This window comes from Anser cygnoides, chromosome 3 (assembly GCF_040182565.1).
Source record: "Anser cygnoides isolate HZ-2024a breed goose chromosome 3, Taihu_goose_T2T_genome, whole genome shotgun sequence".
NCBI classification, from domain to species: domain Eukaryota; kingdom Metazoa; phylum Chordata; class Aves; order Anseriformes; family Anatidae; genus Anser; species Anser cygnoides.
In genome coordinates this window covers 71,092,380-71,111,768 of record NC_089875.1, presented here as the reverse complement: position 1 = coordinate 71,111,768, position 19,389 = coordinate 71,092,380, and the positions used below count along the sequence as shown (strand labels likewise).

The 19,389-nt window shown below is 38.9% G+C and overlaps 1 protein-coding gene across 5 annotated transcripts in view; it reads right to left on the bottom strand.

Moving 5' to 3' along the window:
* Window positions 1–19,389, bottom strand: part of HS3ST5 (heparan sulfate-glucosamine 3-sulfotransferase 5) — a 206,373-nt gene that overhangs the window by 19,213 nt on the left and 167,771 nt on the right. Inside the window, exon 1 of one of the 5 annotated variants that reach the window (XM_066994405.1) lies at window positions 14,356–14,529. The exons of the other annotated variants lie outside the window; for them this stretch is intronic. The gene's annotated coding sequence lies outside the window, so the exon portion shown is untranslated. Of the gene's footprint in view, window positions 1–14,355; window positions 14,530–19,389 lie in introns of those variants that run through there. 5 annotated transcript variants of the gene reach the window in all.

Below are 19,389 nucleotides of genomic sequence, written 5' to 3'. Positions count from 1 at the left end.
GGACTGGGATGGAAAAAGAATTCCATTTTGACCTTGAATCCTAATTACTCTTTTCATCCTGCCATTTCACCAGAAGCAACTGAAGTTTATGTGGGAAATATTCCTATTTTCCTTTCTCTCTCTCTTTTTTTAATGAGAAGATGTGATAGGAAATAAATTTTCCCACATCATAAATTCACCACTAAAGCTTTAGTGAATTATGTGCTATGATGGTTAAGTTCAGAGAAGGATCCTCTTTTATATACTTCAAGTCCATCTCCTGGAAGTTAATTTTTGAAGTATTTCATCTCATAGCCTCCAGGTTGCAGTAGTATCTGAACGGAGGAGCTTCTCGATTACTTCACTTTAAAGAGAGTAAAAGAAACACTAGTCTTTTCCCCCACCAGAGTGTACAATATGTTCACAAGCAAATGTTGATTTTGATTCTGCTGAGCTCTGCTGCATCCCCATGCAAGGGTGCTGTCAGGACTGGGGATGGATGGCTGTGATGTGCTCCTTCCCCTGTGCTGACAGCCACCCAGGTGAAGGACTCTCCTCCTGGCATCTCTGCAACAGGCACCGCTTTCTCAAATGGAAGATCACTGTCTAGAAGAAGAAAGCAATATTATAGTGTTACCTAAGATAATTTTACTAGTACCAGATGTGGATTAATTCATCAATTTCTTTCAGGTAGCAGAGTCTGACCTACAGGTTCCCTTAATTCTTCAGCCTTTGAAGATGCTTCTCTCAGGACTCCATGAAAATTCTTGCTGTTACCTACCTTACTTCTCATTAGAAATATTTATTTTCTTAAAAATCAATGTCCTGTATTACTTCCCTGAACAATTCTTCTTGAGGGGGCAGGAACTTTTAGTCTTGTAAATGTATTAATTGTATTGCGTACGATCAAATTTAATGTATCTAGTAGTCTGTGGGACTGAGTACCCTTAATAACAATTAAGAATCCAAGAAGGTGGGATGATGGCAGGGGCCACATTGTTGTTAACAACAGAATCAAACTCTGGAAAGCGTGGTAAGAGATAGGGTACCTCCTCACTCCAACTTATTGTTATCTGTTTAATAGTTATCTATGGACTATGATGTTGCAGAGATGTCTTTATGTTGTGTTAGGTCAGCACAGGAGGTTTCTAACTTGTTTTATAAAGCATAGACATACAGTAGGTACAAAGGTACCATGGAGTTGAAGTTTTATATATGAAGAGAACCTTGCTCTCTTCTATTGCAAAGGATTGTTGTTATGTTTATACTTGACGTTTATTCTTTCTTTCCCCTTTGAATTTGTAGATATAATTTTTGCCTCTGAAGGGTGCTTGTTCAGAGTCCTTGACAGATAAAACTACTCGCAGAAGAGATGCCACCTTAGCCTCAGCAGAAGAAAGTTTCTCTAACTACACCTTGTCAGAGGAACAGTTCAGTGCCTGAGAGCCATATCTGCTGGGACTCCAGGAGCAAATTTTTTTTTTTTTTTTTATGCAAATACACAACTCCTAGGCAGAAAAAATGTTTTCCTGATGTGAGGCCACTGCTCCCCCTGCTCTCTTCTCTCCAGCTGCCTTTTTTTTTCCAGGGAGAAGCTTCTGGGCTTCTGCCCAACCTGTCCATGCTCCCAGGCGGCCCAACTTCAGGCTTTGTTCACACTGCTGTGTGAAGAACAAGGATGATTAAAAAGAAACCAACCCTCTATGCACATTCACGCCCTTATCCTAAGCCCTCACAGCTCTACCAGCATACGCTGCAGAAACCAGCCACAGAACTATGAACATGTTTGTACCCTTTGATGCACCAGGCAAGAAAGAAAGAAAAAAAAAAAAAAAAAAAAAGAAATCATTTTATCTCTTAGAACACTAACAGCTTCTTTCCATCTATGAAAATAACAAACACTTGCTTTGAAATGAAGTCTGTCAGCAGAATATTAATGGAAAGCACTTCTGCAGACTAGTATCTAAGATCTACTCTGCAGTGTAAAGGTAAAAAGAAAAAGAAATTATAGGGAGCCACCCAATTGTCTCCTATCAGAGAGAGACTGTTCTGCACAACTCTGTGCATCCTGTTACTTCCAAGGTTACTGCAGGGGCCAGCCCCAGCAGACGGAGCTTCTCTTGTTATTGCAGCCTCTGTAAGGATATAAATGTTACACAACAACAGCAGCTGCTAGGCTTATCCCTTGAACAAACAGAAGATAATGCAATTGAGTTTGCTTTTGGCCAAGGAAGGTCTATTCAGAGGGGAACATAATGCTTTGGATAAAATTGTGGATCAGATTATTTGACACCAATTTAATACTTGGGATTCGAGAGCAGGCTCTTGCTGCTACGATGGTGTCATTCCTATACATTTCCCTACAGTGTCCCAAGCCTTGATAGCTGCAATGTTGTGATAACAGGTCAGCTCCTCCTGCCTGTGGCTGCCTCTCAAGTTGCAGCTTGGAAAATATACACTCCATTGACAACTTCTTCCTCTGCTCAGGGTTACCATTTTTCCATCAGATCCTTCCCCTGCCAGCTAACAGAAGTAATCGAGCTGAGACCTCTGCTGTGACTGGCAGTGCATTGAACTGTACCAACCATCTGCTTTATAGAAAGGCAGATGTGTTTGAAATTTCTGTAGAAGAACAATACTATTATTATTTCTAATTAATAGTCTACAAGGACACAAAACCATTCCAAATCAAATTAAGTCCCAATCAAAAAAGTCAAGTGTGATTTCTCATTGATTGCATTTTAAAGTCAATCGAGTTGCATTTTTTTTTTTTCCACAAGATATAATAGCTTAGAGATAGCTGTCTTTCTAGTGAGATTGAAACTGAAACAAGACCGTGCTTTTTTTTTTTTCTTTTTTAAATATTTATTTTAATGTAATCAATTGTTTAAAGGAAGATCTATTTTAATTAGAACGGCACAGCAAGGTCTGTCAAGCTTATGCTCCTCTGGAAGTTTACTATGAAGTTGTGCAGAAAGAAAAATGCTCTGTGTGTTTACTCTCTCCCAAAGGGCCAGATGAAGTTAAAATGAGCCTTTGTGCCTGCTAGCACATACAGACCCCATGGGTCTCCTAAATTCCTGCTCTGCAAAGGCTGCTGCATACTGAGAAAAGGAAATATCATCGCCTTTCTTCAGAATGGCAGATTAAGTTTTCCCTGGTTCCTCCTTTCTGAGGATCAGACTCTAACATAACATATATGGATGCTAAAGAGCCCAGATGGCTGGTTCAGCTTTAAATTAATAACATCAGCACTCCAGTCACATGGGGGATGATACAGTTGTTAAGTTTGTTCACCCCCACCCCTTCTGTGTGTTGCACTAATAGTTTAATTTAGTGCTGTTTGCATTCCCCTTGCCCAGATTTCAGGAAACTGTTGTTGAATAGCAGTTGCCTGTATTTGGCCACGAACATTCAACATTAGAAGAAGGGACACTGCACCCTGTTTCAGACTGTGACAGTTAAAACTCTTGAGAAGTTGTAAAAATATAACTAATAATATTGGAGTTAAGTCTTTTGATGCTACAGGGAAGAGATGTTGTAAAAGTCTGAGTCTCCAAATTCCTGAACTCTTGGTAGCTCATGACAGCATTTCAAGGGGATGTTAGTAAAGGAAAAAAAACACAGTATGGAGCAAGCACTCTGTACTATGCAGTATGAATGAACAAATCCCTAATAAGAATGATCATGGATCAGTGGAAATCAATACAACAGGACATTTAGCAGTGATGCAGGAAAATCTGCACCACTGTGAGTGAATCCTTGGAAAAACAAATCAATATTAAGCCAGTCATTCATTAAAGAATGACCATGAAAATGATAGGGTTTTGGTATTAGAATCTAAAAACTGGATAAAGGCATACAATGTTCCCCACAGTAAAAATAAATAAATAAATAAATAAATAAATAAATAAATAAACAAATCCACATTTCATTGTATTTGAACAATCCAACTTACATTTTGGGCAGAACCAACATCGAATATTTGGCACTTGCCTAATGGAAAGAGTGACTTACAGAGGTATCTACAATAGCAGAGAGGTTATCCTATTAGAGAGCGCCATGGACAGCAGTTCCTGTTTACAGTATAAATTATTTTTTCTCCCATTGTTTCCTTATGTTCTTGAAGGGCAGTTAAATTTTCTGCGGAATTAATACATATCTCTTCCTTGTTATTTCCTTCAAAATATGAGGAAAGACTGAAACTGGCTTTGGTGTGTGTTATGTTCCAGTTTTCCTGATGAGGTGACATCTTTCTGTTGTGGATCCAAGGCTGCATTCCTAAAGGACAGTACTTTGCACTGGGCTCTGTTACTCCATCAGAGCTCCAAGCCCACCCTCCAGAGGACTCTTTTCCTCTCTGAGGAATATACCTATCAGTCATTAACTGTTCTTCTCAGTCCTTGCTTATAAAAGGGGTAGAAAACTCATTATATTCTTCTTGCACTGTTTTCCTTAACTAAATTATATTTGCCACTGTAAAAGACCTATTGATTAATTTAATAGATCTTTTGTTCCTTCCACAGATTAATGCCTTACTTTTTATCTTGCCTTCTTGTGCATCCTTCACTTCAGTCTATTTAAGTATTCTGAAAGCTTTATAACATTTTTTAAACTCTATTCTTTTGTCCCTCACGTATCAGCCTGGATAGGGGTGAAATCACACAAGCACTCAGCAACTACCAGCCACAAGCAGGTCCTCTCCCCCCCCAGGGTAGTGTCTGGTGCAAAGATGACAAGTGCCAAAAGGATTTGTCACTCAGAAAACTGACATCAGGAACATTGGGCTAAAAGTTGACTCCAATCCCCAACAGGACTGTGTACGAATATATATGATTTTCTTTTGTCTTTAACAGAAAATATTCTGACAGCACTTCTTGGTCCTCATCTCTCTTTCAGCTGGAGCCTTGGGAAGCCAGTCTAGGTGTGAAGCTGCAATAAATCCTGAGGACCACAGTGGAGGCAACAAGAAAACAACTATTATACCAGTGTGATAATATTGTGGGTAAAGTGATGGGGTAGGGGAAGCAGGACATAACACTTAATGATAAAAGTTCTCCCTGGTCAGTGCCCTAAATGTCAAAAGTGTCACCAAGCAATTTAATACAGACAGCAATCTGACTTCAGAGACATGGTGGAAAGTCACATCCCCCTGGATGGTAGTCCGATATCACTATCTCAGTCTGCACAGTTCACTCTGTACTGAGTATCTAGGCTTTTTACAAATTTCCCATCTGCATACAGCAATTTGCTTGTTGATGTTTAGACATGATTGACATAATTCGACAATCTGGCTTATTAGTTTGCTTTGTAACTATGTAAAACACTGACAATGATTATCCCAGTTGACTGAGGACATGTTTCCTGTGACACAGTAAACAAACGTAGCAAAGGAGGCTTTTTCCAAGTGATTGCTCCAGTCCCCTAATGAGAATGTTAACTTATTTCATCAGCTCTGCACTACACCAAGCTTCCTAATGAATCCTGAAGTCATGCAGCTCTGTTTCTTCATCCTGGGGTACAGTAGCTAGGATTGTATTCCAACGGTCTTTTCTCCCATCTTCAGCTGCATTATAATGAAGCCATTTTTTAGATTGCTTGCACAAGGGGATTTATTTGAAAAAGAAAGTATTTCCAAAATTTAGTTTCAAAACTAACCAAACTCCTTAGAGGAGATCTTATTCCTATAAATCAATGTCTCTTAATGGAAAGAACCTGATGAGAGAATGAGTAATGATAGCTAAAAAAAATAAGAATGAATCAACCTGCTCATTAACCTGCTTGCAGAGTAAATCCTCTGTGCTCTGAAGGCCAGGATTTAAGACAGTTCCTTTAAATCACTTTTTTTTTTTTTTATTATGAATACTGTTTTTCTCCTCTCTTCTGTAAGTTATATTTGTGTCTTCAATGGCTATATGTAGGGGACATTTTTCAGGTGACTGCAAACATCACTGCTGATTTACATGGAGAAAATAACACATGGTATTCCCAGGGGAAAAAATCATTACCTTGGTTTTGGTGCATCTAATTACAATAAGCCTCAATCACACTCACCATCTACCCTAATTATCGAGGGAATTGGCAGTGTTTAACAATGAAGGAAAGAGTGCTCCAGTGTCCAATTAAGGTTTTCTTTGAGGATTAATAAATCATGTCTCATCAGCCCCACTGACCCAGAGGTGTTAATCTTCACCTTATCACTCTAATCTTGAAGTAAAATTCTGCAGATCAAGAGCAACAGAATGGTTGAGTTAATTGTTCCATTAAGTTGATGAAGTCTTTATGCCCATGTCCAATAATATGCTATTCCCTAAGCATCTTTCCAGGCTCTGCTACAGAACAGAAAACAAATAATATAAAGAGTGCCACAGACGTTGGTTGCAGGCAAGCAGTGGCTTGGACTCTGATCTGTACCTGTCTTATATGACTACTGATGCCACATTCACGCACTGCAGCAAGACAATGAGATGATAAAGAGCGAAGAGAGGTTTTAGCACTTCTAAATGCAGTTGCAAAAAGAAGTAAAACATATAGTCAATAATGTAAAGAAGACTTAACTGTTATTTGCCCTGTAAACAGTATCCTTGATTAGAAGGCATAAACAATAGTGTTTTACTTAAGGGCAAGTATCCAGATATTTCACTGGTAAAAGTTTTTCTTATTGACAAGCCTACAGTAATCATGGAGAGAATGGGAAATTGAGTTAAAATATGCTCCTAACCACTACAAAAAATTAGAAATCAAATTTTAACTGTGTTCCCAGTCTATTTGTATTTGTTTGTGTTTCTAAGTAATCAGTCATGTTAGATTCTTTTGACATGAATATTCACAAATGTACTGAGCTCACAGTAAAAAAGCAATTTCATAAACATTTATTTTCAAAAAGTTCCTCTTCATTATGTGAGCTGAGAAGGAAAGGAAATGGGAATTGCTACCTTTCAGGACATGGGTCAAATACTTGCGTCACTGAACAAAGGGAGAGGGCAAAAAATGGGATCAAAGACAATAATTTCGTGGAGTGGGTAGAGGGGTGAAGGGAGGTGGACTGGATTTGTGAAAGGCTTTTGATTGCATATTCTTTTTTTCCTATTCACACATTATTTCCTTCCCCCCTCTGCCTTTTTTTCTTATACACAAAACACAAATCTCTGATTTTCCTCTTACCCCTCAATCCAGCCCCAAAGCAATGAAACTCATACTCTTCCAGGAGTTAAAGACTAAACATGCTGTATTGGATTCAATAGCACAGGAGCATGTGCTTAAAACAAGACAAGCGTTAAGTGAGGGTTAAAGTGTTAGTTGGGAGGAGATAAAAAAGAGTAATATTTTTCCCCCTTTTGTCAAAAACACGAGTTTTATATATATATATGTGTATATATATTCTGAAGCTCAGGTAAAGCCTCTTATGTTACACACTGAATTCACTCCTGAATAAACACCTAAATAAGAAAATACAGCATTAAACAGCATGACTGTTAATGTTTTCCTTAAAGATTTCTCAGAGAATTTTGAAATGTTCTCAGCTGCTATTTCATCCATATTATTGTTTCTTTTTTCCATCTTGAAGATATTTCAAATAGATTCATTTTAGAATAAAAACAGATAAGTTATTATCATGTCTCCTCTCTATGTCCTGTGCTAAGAAATGGGATATACCATTATACTGACTTCAAAGCACTGCATCTGTAAAAATGACAAGTGACTTACACATCAAAGTGTGCATCTAATAAAGCACCCACACCAGATCATTTAAATGATTATTTTCACCAATAAAGTTTTGGGATAACTTGATTTGCCTCTTTCCCACTACTTATCATCTTCTCTCCCCTTCAAAAATTTATTATTCAACAAAATACAAGGCATGCAATATTCCCAAGGTCACTCTACCATCCTCCTTTAAGACCTCCATTAAAACTCTCTTGTAGTATGAGTATGAAAACAAACAAACAACAAAACACAAAAACAAAACAAAACACAAACAACAACAACAACAAATCACACAAAAAAAACCACAAAATTAATCCTCCCTTACCCTCCAGCCTAAGAGGATTCAAACTCACATATCTCACCTCCCAAGAGAATTACAACCTTTCCATTTATGGGCTGGTGTCTTTATGTATGTGCATGCATGTGCAAATGTACAGAGACAGAGGGACAGACAGAACACTGCACTGCTTCTAAGAAAGCTGTTTTATTTTACATTAAATAATTAAGGATTACTTAGGCCAGAGAGCAGGACAGAGCATGACTAGAGGCAGCAATTAAGATGTTCAGCAAGGACAGGAAACACCTGTTTTTTGTTCTTTGCTTCAAAGAATACATGTTATTTAAATCAGTGACTGCTCTAATTTAAATACGTAGCTGAGTCCTTGCCCCTGGCCTGGCTGATGAAGCATGTGAGCCCTCATGTTCCAGGTGACTGGTTAGGTACATCAGAAGGACTTCCAGAAAAAGAAGTCTTTTCTAGTCTGCTGCACTGGGGCAGTTTCTGGCACTGGGTATTTGCTAGGGCATGATTTTGTCAGGTCACTGCCTCATTGGGTAACCACAAAATTCAAACACATCTCAGAAAGCTCAGGACTCAGTTACAGCTGTATTACTTTTCTGCTGCACTTGTGTTTGACTGGTTCTTCTCACAGGGTGGAAGAGATGGTAAAACTATGCCAGTATCTGTTTTTGGGCAAGCTTAAAGGAAAGTGATGGCACTAGTTTCCCAGGTAAGAGTCCTAGCACAAACCAAAGGTAAATTCTCAAACAAAACAATTGTCTACCCATTTTTCTAGTCATGCTGGTTCACAGAAGTACCTTCAGAACGTACCTAAGGTTGGAGTTAAGGGTTACAAGATTGAGTACTGCCAACTCTTAGGTCACTTAGCTGGGTTATCAAGATTCAAGTCCATGCTCCAGAACAAATAATTAACCATAATTCTCTATTCGCATTAGGTGAATGGATGAAATGTCATAGAAATATATGAAATGTGTCTGGTTCATCAAATATAGAAGGAAGGCTTTGTCACCTAGCAGGAGGGCAGAATTTATGTCCAAGAATATTGAGAGAAAGATGTCTCTCTAGCCAGAGGTAAATGATTCTTTCCTCTTCATTTAATTCCTGGTTTGTCTAGGTAATTTCCTGTGCAGTTCCAAGGGGGAGCACTGCACCAGGGATTGAGGACTCCAGGAGATGTTAGTTAAATACTCTACATGTCAGTACACGTCTTCTGCCTGAATCTAGGTAGGTATAATCTATGTCCCTTCTCCTATTTAATTCTTAAGATGTATAGAAGAAACAGGTGTTTCCAAAGTTGGATGAAACCATACACATTATTTTCAGTTATTGTTCTTAGAAAACAGAAGTGTGAGACAGCGCTGGAAATTGTTGTGTTGACAAAACAAAATCAATTATGCAAAGAACATTATTATGAGACAAGTAAAATGTTTGGAAAGTAGTTAATGTCAGATTGTTCCCATTCATGCATTTTTAAAATAGATTTATATAATGCATCCAATTCATAAGTGTTTTGCCTTTCATATTTTTTGTTAATTTATTTTATTGTAGAATTCCACCGAGTGATTATCTCTGCACATTTTATACATAGCAGTAAAATAATTTTATATCTTCTTCCATATCCCTCTGCCTGAATTTTAATAATAATAGGTTTGAATAGTTATAAATACAAAACTGAAAGCAACCTGCCTGACAAACTAGAATGCATGAAAAATCTGAGTATCACCATCCTTTCCTGATTTGTGACAAATTACACCAAGTTTGTACAGGATGCTACCTTCTTGTTTCTTCTCTTAAAACAAAACAAAACAAACAAAACAAAAAGAAAAGCCCCTGCATTTATGATTCTCATTTTGTTTGGCAGCAAAAAGTAAATGAAATTAAAAGGGACTAAAAGCTGTTTAAAGTGATGAAAAATGAAAAGGGAGCCATGTGCACACCTTTCTGTCAACTGCTTTTATTTCATCAGCCCACATAACTGGGCATCTATCTATAAATCAGTTGCAGACTTTAATAGAAGACCAAATTCAATTTGCTGGAGTCATAAAAATGATTTTTTTAAAAAATATTTTTAATCAGCAAGAACCTGAACCACATCAATATGAAATCGATCAGAGCATTTCCACAAACCGAAACATATTTGGGGTTACACTTTTAATTTGCTCCAGAAGTTTTCTTGTTTGGGGACACACTTTTCCCCTAGTGGCTGGAAGACTACCAGGTTACTTCTATGGTACTTGGTCTGTTTTCCTGTACAATTTAGAATATTATTTCTCTCTATATTTATTTTCAGTTAGAAATAGTTCTTTTGTCGTCATGGGGAAACAACAGTTGACGTGAGAATGGTGCCAGATTCTGCAGCTGGCACCTTGTAGAATATGGCCTGCAGGGATTCCAAGAGGGCAAGCTAGAAGTTGTCAAAGTATCTAAAGCCTTGAAGAAATGCCAATAAAGTAAAAAACATCTCTCTCAAGGTTGCCTCCACACTAAATATAACCCTTCTTTGTTGTCCTTTCTTGATTCTTAGAAGATCTGAGCTGCGATAGACTGTCTGCCACATCCTGTTGTCACCTCTAAGCAAGGTATAAATAATTAGTTCACAAGCAGGATTCTTCGTCAAAGACCTGGAGGAATATTACTTGCTAAGAGGTAGCAAGGTAGAAATTTTAGTCAAAAGAGCCTAGTAGCAGTTTTTAATCCAGTAGAAAAAGCTATAACATTGATTTAGAGAGAAGTGATAATTGCAGTTTGTATTTGACTCTTCACAGAAAAAAAAAAAAAGGGAAAAAAAAGAAAAAGAAAAAAGGAGAAGAAAAGAAAGGAGAAAAAGGAGAAGAAAATAAGAGAAGAGAAGAGAAGAGAAGAGAAGAGAAGAGAAGAGAAGAGAAGAGAAGAGAAGAGAAGAGAAGAGAAGAGAAGAGAAGAGAAGAGAAGAGAAGAGAAGAGAAGAGAAGAGAAGAGAAGAGAAGAGAAGAGAGAAGAGAAGAAGAGAAGAGAAGAGAAGAGGAGAGGAGAGGAGAGGAGAGGAGAGGAGAGAAAGGAGAGGAGAGGAGAGGAGAGGAGAGGAGAGGAGAGGAGAGGAGAGGAGAGGAGAGGAGAGGAGAGGAGAGGAGAGGAGAGGAGAGGAGAGGAGAGGAGAGGAGAGGAGAGGAGAGGAGAGGAGAGGAGAGGAGAGGAGAGGAGAGGAGAGGAGAGGAGAGGAGAAGAGAAGAGAAGAGAAGAGAAGAGAAGAGAAGAGAAGAGAAGAGAAGAGAAGAGAAGAGAAGAGAAGAGAAGAGAAGAGAAGAGAAGAGAAGAGAAGAGAAGAGAAGAGAAGAGAAGAGAAGAGAAGAGAAGAGAAGAGAAGAGAAGAGAAGAGAAGAGAAGAGAAGAGAGAGAAGAGAAGAGAAGAGAAGAGAAGAGAAGAGAAGAGAAGAGAAGAGAAGAGAAGAGAAGAGAAAGAGAAGAGAAGAGAAGAGAAGAGAAGAGAAGAGAAGAGAAGAGAAGAGAGAAGAGAAGAGAAGAGAAGAGAAGAGAAGAGAAGAGAAGAGAAGAGAAGAGAAGAGAAGAGAAGAGAAGAGAAGAGAGGTAACTGTTTTCTGTATTTTCCTAAACTATTTTGTATATCCCTCGCTGAGGATGATGCAAACTCAACAAATAGTATATTTGGATTACCCCTCCAGGATCACCCCTTTCTCTTCTGTTAGCATTCACCCAACAGAAAGGATCTTGTAGGGTCTCTTGCTGTAGACTGCAACTTTCCAAAGGGAAATTTCTTTTCATGTCTACTCCATCTGAGTGAATGCCTCCCCAGGGATAGCAGGATTCCCTTTCTGCCTTTTTCCTCTCCTTGGTTCTTGCTGAGTGCAATTTATATCAGTACACATTTTTATTGCAAGCAAAGATTTATTTATTTATTTATTTTTAAATTGGGTTTGCTCTGCAAGTATTAGACTGCAAGCTCAGCCTGGAAAATTTGTCTTCTCTAACATTTGATTTCTTCTCTTTGTCATTTATTTTTCCTCACCCAGCTATTTTCTCAAAAAATAAATTTTGTCAACATTGCTGCTTGCAGCATGGTGTATATACTACTTCAGTAAAAGAAGGAAATTTGATGTCTGGACATGTGTAGTCTTGTGGAAAGGGGTCTTACTTCACTCACTGACAAGTCTAGAAGTATAGCTAACAGTATTTCCCAGGGGGTGGGGGTGGAGAGCGGTCTTGTTGAAAAAAAAAAATAAAAGAGAGAGAGGAGAAGAAGAAACAGAAAAAAAAATCAATATTGACTCTTGACACATTTTCATTTACATCCCTGCATGGCTTTCAGTCTGGGCACAAATCAATAAGCAGCTTTTAACACTGCTCAACTAGTTTGTTCTATGTAAAAGACGAGAGATTTGCCTCAAGTGGCTTGTTTCTCCCTTTGGGCTCAAGGCAGGCTCTCTGCCATTAACACAGTGTGGTTCTTCAAAATGAAGTTGAGTTTATTTGACTGCTCTTTCTGTGACTGATCAGAAGAGGTTGAACTGTAATATTAATCACACAATGTTTTCTTCATCACCACTTACAGTCAATTGACTTTGTACTTAGTGAAAGCATCTCAAGCAGCCAACTCAATGTACCAGAGGGCAAGAAGTCAATAGGAGGAAGAAAGATTTAGTTTCAAAATACACATTACACAGCCTGTGGAGCTGCTGCCACTGAAACTCTGGGCACTTTATCACACTGCAGATGCGCTGTTATTACACGTTTGTTATTTGCATGATGAAGGCATCTATATCATCTTAGTTGTTTTCCTTGAATAAGTCCCCTCAATCAGCTGCAACTTCTTCAAGCTCAGTTCTGCATGGGAGATGAAGAGACCAGATAGTTTCTCCAAATTGAGCTGGGTTCAAATACTACTTAGTTTCAATTCAACTGTCCAGATTTCAGCAGAGAACTGACCCATGAAGCAGACACCTTCTGTTTCAGCCAGACTGATGACTGTTATTCAAATGCCAGGCATATGTCATGCTAATAATACTACCCATATGCTTAACAAATGCCAGTTTGCCTAAGATACCATTAATATTTAATAGCCAGTTGCATACAGTGGACCTTCTAAAACCACGTCTTTAATATACATTAAATTTTGAAGATAGACTAGGAGTACAGATGCCCAGAGATACAACATAATCAGATGTTTTTCTGAAGTCTCAGCACATCAACTCAGAGTATTTCTAGCTCATGAAGCCTCCACAGAAGTTTCCATGCTAAACAAGTGCATGCAACACTCCAAAAAACAGCCTAGAGGATACATTTATTGCATGTAATACCTTAGAAATGTTCTTTGCTAGAAGCAGACTGTGGGAAGTACAACATGCCATAAACTGGGCAATCATGACTTTTTTTTTTTTTTAATGGAACATTTTAAACATGCATGACGAGAGAATTCCTATTGTTTGTATGAATTTGTATTGTATGAATTTGCTCATTGACTGATTTCATTGCTTTTTTGGGGATTCTCCTTAAATAAAGTGAATTCCTCAGTGGTGCAGAACTGATGTAACACCTAGCACAATGCTGACCCTTTGTCTTCCTTTCTTTTTCTCCCTAATTATGTACATGCATAGATATATATAGTAATAAAATAATGTATAATAAATTAGTATGTGTTCATACTGAACAAGTTTCTGACAACCTGATTAAGCAAAATATTTTTTTTTCTTTTGTGAATGAACCAAAGCTTATTGAATGGATAAAATTAGTATAATTTGAATGGAACACATTGAGAATATTTTCCTTGAGACAGATTTTTTTAGTTGTGAATTTTTCAAAATTTCCATTGACTGGCCCAAATTATGAAGCAGCTGTCAGTCTTGGACCATGCAAATCAATTTTTATTTGACAATCTAAGTTTTCTTGACATTTGTCTCTTAGGAGTTTAGAGTTACAGGACAACATGTGTTTCCCAGTGGAAAAGAACAGACTTGTAATAAGAATAAAGAAGGACTTTCAAGGACATTCACAGAGAGAAGATAAGAAAGGCTTTCTTTAAGTCTGTATTCTTATTCGGTTGGGAGAGGGGTGTTAAAAACATATTATATCAAACCAGTGAAGAAAAACAAATAAAAATAACTTCCAATTAAAATGTATCTGAACATTAATCTGGAATTCAGCTCTGCATACCATCAGTTTTGCACTATTCTTTAGCCCTCAGTTCTTAATACAAACAACAACATGCACTTGTTCTCAACTTTGTCCTTTGACATTTACAAAATAGTAGGAAAAACTCATATTAATTGCTTAATTAGAAAGCATAAAGGCACATTTCCTGTGGAACAGATCTGTTTCGATATGACTTGTACACCATGTACTAGTACCAGACACATAAGGCTTGTACTGCTACTCACCAGAAAGCCCATTAAATGTCAAGTCCATAAGCACACTCCAGCTGTTTTACACTGTTTCACCAAGAGAGGTTGAGGCAAATTACCCATATTTAGTGGGATTGGCTATCACACAACAGTTAGAAATGCAGACAGTGCACAATACAGCGATCAGCGCTGTGCTACAGGGCAGCAGCAGTGGGAGGTTGGGACCCGAGCACTGCTCAGCAGCCCAGTTCTTTCCTTATCAGGTGACAAACAGTGGGCACACCACAACGATTGCAATGCCTTTGCTCAGCTTCTTCCCCACACCTTCTGAAATTCACCGACTACTTAGACACAAAGTATGAGAAGCACTCTTATGCCAAATTTATAGCAGAAATAAAATTTCACGTCTATTATAAGAACACTTACAGCTCATGTGGTTGCTTTTATACATCTCTGGTGTTATGTACTTTCAAAATTCTTTCTGAATACATGTTATATAAAATATCAAATGAGCATTATATATCTGTTGATAGAAGAAATTGTAAGATACAAGATCACCAAAGTAAATTTAAATTTGGCTTTCTTGTCAGTTAAATTTAAATTAAATTTTTCTCCTTAATTACTGAGAAGTAGACTAGCATTGAAAACCTTTTCCCAGGACAGAAGCTAATTGCTCAGGGGAGAGCTGAAGGAGGTGATGGGCACATGGAGCTGTGTATGGAGGACAGGGAGAGACTGGAGCTGTCTTCTGGAAGCTTCCAGGTCTATTGCATTAAAGCTCAACATGATGGACTATTTCAACTCTGTCTATCCTAATTCAGAAGTGTAATCTAACAGAGGTAATACTAGGCAAAGTTTCAATGGCATTGGGGTGATAAATTGCTCTAAATCTGAAACAGAGCCTAACATTCTCTTCTGGAGACCATACCACTGAAGTGCAACATACGTTTAAGTGGACAGTCAGAGTTCAAACATATGCAGTCAGGCTGGTATTTCACAGAGGACTGCATTTGGAATGAAAAGAACATGAGGATAAGGCCATGGGAATTTTTCACCATCTGTGATAATCATTCAGAAAAGGCCTGGCACACAATCTGCAGAAGAAAATTTTCTCTTGGGGTTGCAATTCCAGGATTTACTTCCAGGATTCAAGTATTACATTTTTTTTATGCCTTATGATTGTTCACAGAGGCAGATGATTTTTGTGTGTGGCATAGTTCTCGGAATAAGTTGCCATTCAGTATAAGCCACTACCCAAAAAATATTTGCAAATGACCAGACTCAAGGTAGTACTTAGGCTAATTTCCAATGCAGTACCCCATTATAGGCTGCCCCATTCTTTCAAATCACATTTCCTGAAATGAAAGACTAAAGACTGTAAAACCTGCCTCGGGTACATCCTGCTGCCTGATGCTACTGTCCCTTCACAGATCATGCTTGACTCAACCCTGGCTTTTCTGCCTCCAGGCAGGCAGGGTCAGACCCTTGTTTTCAGGACTGTTATTTCCCCTAACACTGAGAGAATCAGTGCCAAACTATTCACAGCAGTTTCCAATGGAGTCCAAAGCCTGCTGGATTTTTTCTTTCTACTTCTTTTCCCTGTCCCTGGAACTGAATGGTATAAAACAAACAAGAAACAAGACAATAAAAACAAAGTGTACTTTTTTAGAAGAACCTGTCTGACGGGTAAGTTAGCTCTTAATCCTCTCAGTCATTGATTGTTTTATGCTCAATACGACACTTTCGGGCTAGCATGCTTTAAAATTCTTATGTAAAAAACATTTAATCCTATTCAGTTCATGTTCTCAATCATTTCTTTTGACAACGAGCTTCACTGGCTAATTATTTATTCCTGAGTCAGCTGGGGCTTGCAACACCATGGTTATTAATCAGATCAGGTGTTGTCTTCATTAACACTGAAAGGCAATTGACAAAAAATAAAATAATAATGCCTATTTCAACCATTCTGATCCCTGTACAGATGTGAATGTGGACTGAGCAGAAACCTCTGCAGAGCTGAACATTTCTGACCTCTATGGAAATGTCAGAAAACCCAAGACAAAGTCCTGATGATGACTTCTCTGGTTTGGCTTTAAAGGTCAGAAATGAAATAATTCTAGCCCTGAGACCACAGAATCCAATGGTAGTCAAGATACAGCTAAAGGAAAAGAATTTGGGGAGCATCCTCTTTTTCTTTTGTTTACTATTAAAGAAATCTCAACTTTCAAAATTTTGCAGTTGACTAACTTTGGTGTTACAAACAGGTTTATTTTGTGCAAAGCCATGAGCTCTAGTTAGGATAGAAATTTAGTCATCGAAGGTTAGGATAGAAAGTTAGGCATCAGAAAGTTTCAGAGAGAGAAGGCTTTTGTGAGGGCTTTTGATTTAAATTTGAGTTTGAGACGTAGGCAATCTTGGACATTTGACAATTGTGTTGGCCTGAGCATCAGGTGTCTATCACTGAACTCTGCTCCTTGTTCCACTCCAGCCAGGCTGGCACATCACCTGTTCACAGCACTGTGCCACAGCCCCTTCCATGCTCTGTGGTCACATGTATCAACTAGCGATAAGCTGTGTGTGACATATTGAGTCGTGGAGCATGAGAAAAGCTGCCATAGAATCATAGAATGGCTCAGGCTGGAAGGGATCCCAAAAATCATCTAGTTCCAACCCCCTGACATAGGCAGGGAAGTCACCCACTAGATCAGGTTGCTCAGGGCCTCATCCAACCCGTTCTTGAACGCCTCCAGTGTTGGGGCATCCACAGCTTCTCTGGGTAACCTGTTCCAGTGCCTCACCTCCCTCCGAGTGAAGAATTTCCTCTTAATTTCTAATCTAAATCTCCTTTCTGTTAGTTTAAAACCATTCCCCTTTATCCTGTCATTATCTCTTTGAGCAAAGAGTCACTCTCCATCTCTTTTATAAGTCCCCTCTAAATACTGAAAAGCCACAATGAGGTCATCTTGGAGCCTTCTCTTCTCCAGGCTGAACAGCCCCAGCTTTCTCAGCCTGTCTTCATAGGAAGGATGCTACAGCCCCTTGATCATCTTTGTGGCCTTCCTCTGGACTCATTCAAACAACTCCATATCCTTCTTGTGCTGGGGGCCCCAGACCTGGATGCAGTACTCCAAGTGGAGCCTCACAAGGACAGAGCAGAGAGGGACAATTCCCTCCGTCCACCTGCTGGCCATTCTTCTTTTGATGCAGCCCAGGATGCAGTTGGCCTTCTGGGCTGCAAGCGCGCACTGCCAACTCATGTTGAGCTTTTCATCTACCAGAACCCCGGAGTCCTTCTCTGCAGGGCCATACTTTGCTGCTCAACAAGGCCTGCATGCTCACAGGAGCATAGTAACAGAAATATTCATCAGCAGCATCCCTCTTTTTGACTTGCCAGCAGCATGGCCCTCCATTGAGATGTTGCTGCCTCATGCGTGGAAGAGGTGGACAGGAGACATCTGCTTTGGACAACCCAGGCAAGAACCCATCTTTTTATTTTTATTACCCTGATCCAGACACATGATGTGAAGCAGGTCTATACGAGTGTTTTCAATAGATATAGAAATATCTAAGTAGGTGCAAAGGTACAGATGAATGTTGCATATCCTACATTTGATGAGATGACTATGTCCTTTTAGCTTGGGTAAAACTTACAAAGCAAAGTAAGGATAGCAGACATGGCTGCCCAGCAATAGAAACTTGTTTAGGGGGATCATATTAAGGTAATATTTTAGCTTACTTTTATGCAGGAAGGGAATATTAAAAAGACACACAATTAACTGAACTCTGCATTCGTTCAGAGCAATTAAAAATCTGATGTTGTTAAGAGCTCTCTGTAGAATAGTGACAAAAATATAATGACATCTCTTCAGAGTCCAGGCACTAATAACGATGCCTTTATTTTCGTTATGCTTCTGTGAGTGAGAGATTAAGAGAACAATTTTCCTGCCACAAGCAGACCTAAGAATTAGAGAGTACGATATTGAATTTTTATACTGCATGAAAAACTTTTTAAACAGTTCTCTAGAGACATAAGGTTAGAGAGATGGATTGTCCACTATAAGGAGTGTGGGCTTACATGTCTTAACACGAGTATTTATTCCAGCATATTCATACCAGTCACATGACTACACACGTGGCTGGATGCACAACTCCTTCAAGCTATAGAGAGATATTCCACACACTAGTAGTTCTACAGAGCTGTATTTACATGGTGCCAAAAGATGCTGAGGTCACAAAATGTTATTACCATCGAGTGGCATCCACCACTGCATTTGGACTAATAAATAAAGCAGTCTGTGGTCTTGGAAGTAGTTTTCACCCATACAGCTAAATACTTTTAAAATAGAGGTGACCTCATCTATTTTTTCTTATTGGGAATAGCTGGAATGGTGCTGGTGCACTGGCTTAGAGGGTGTTACTTGGCAAGAACCCAGGTGGATGTCGGAAAGCACACTAGCAATTAGTGAACAACCGAAGGATAGTGCTTGAGCCCCTGTCCTGGCACTTAGTGATGTAGGTGCAGCCTGTGGTACTTGTCTGCCCAGGACTGCTCTGCTCCATACAGTCCCTCACTTCCACTGGTGTTGCCTGCTCTTGGTGGCTTTGGGTTCATCCCCAAGGCTTCCTCATGAGGATGGGATGCTGTAAAACAGACATTCCTTCCCAGACAGAAGGTTTCTTTTCTTTCCCAAATAAAGTTAGTCTTGGACTGGGAATACTGGGGGTAAACAGGCTGTGGGAAAGGAGAGGACTACACTGAGATAAGAAAGACCATATGCTGAAGATAAACATTCACATGACCATATCATGCTAAAGACCTTCCAATGACCATCCAGCAAACAGTCTGAGTCCTTCACTGAGATCTTGGTCCTTTACTGAGATCAGACAATCTAGGGGGTGAAGAAGGTGAGCGAGAGAAAAAGAAATGAAATTTCCATCCACCTCTCTGCTCATTTCTTGCCTGAAGGAATTATACTAAAAGTACCAAGTACTACAATACTTTGTACTACTATTTTTTGGCATTGATTTATTGAAAGGTTCATATTTTTTTTGCCTACTTGTACACAGATG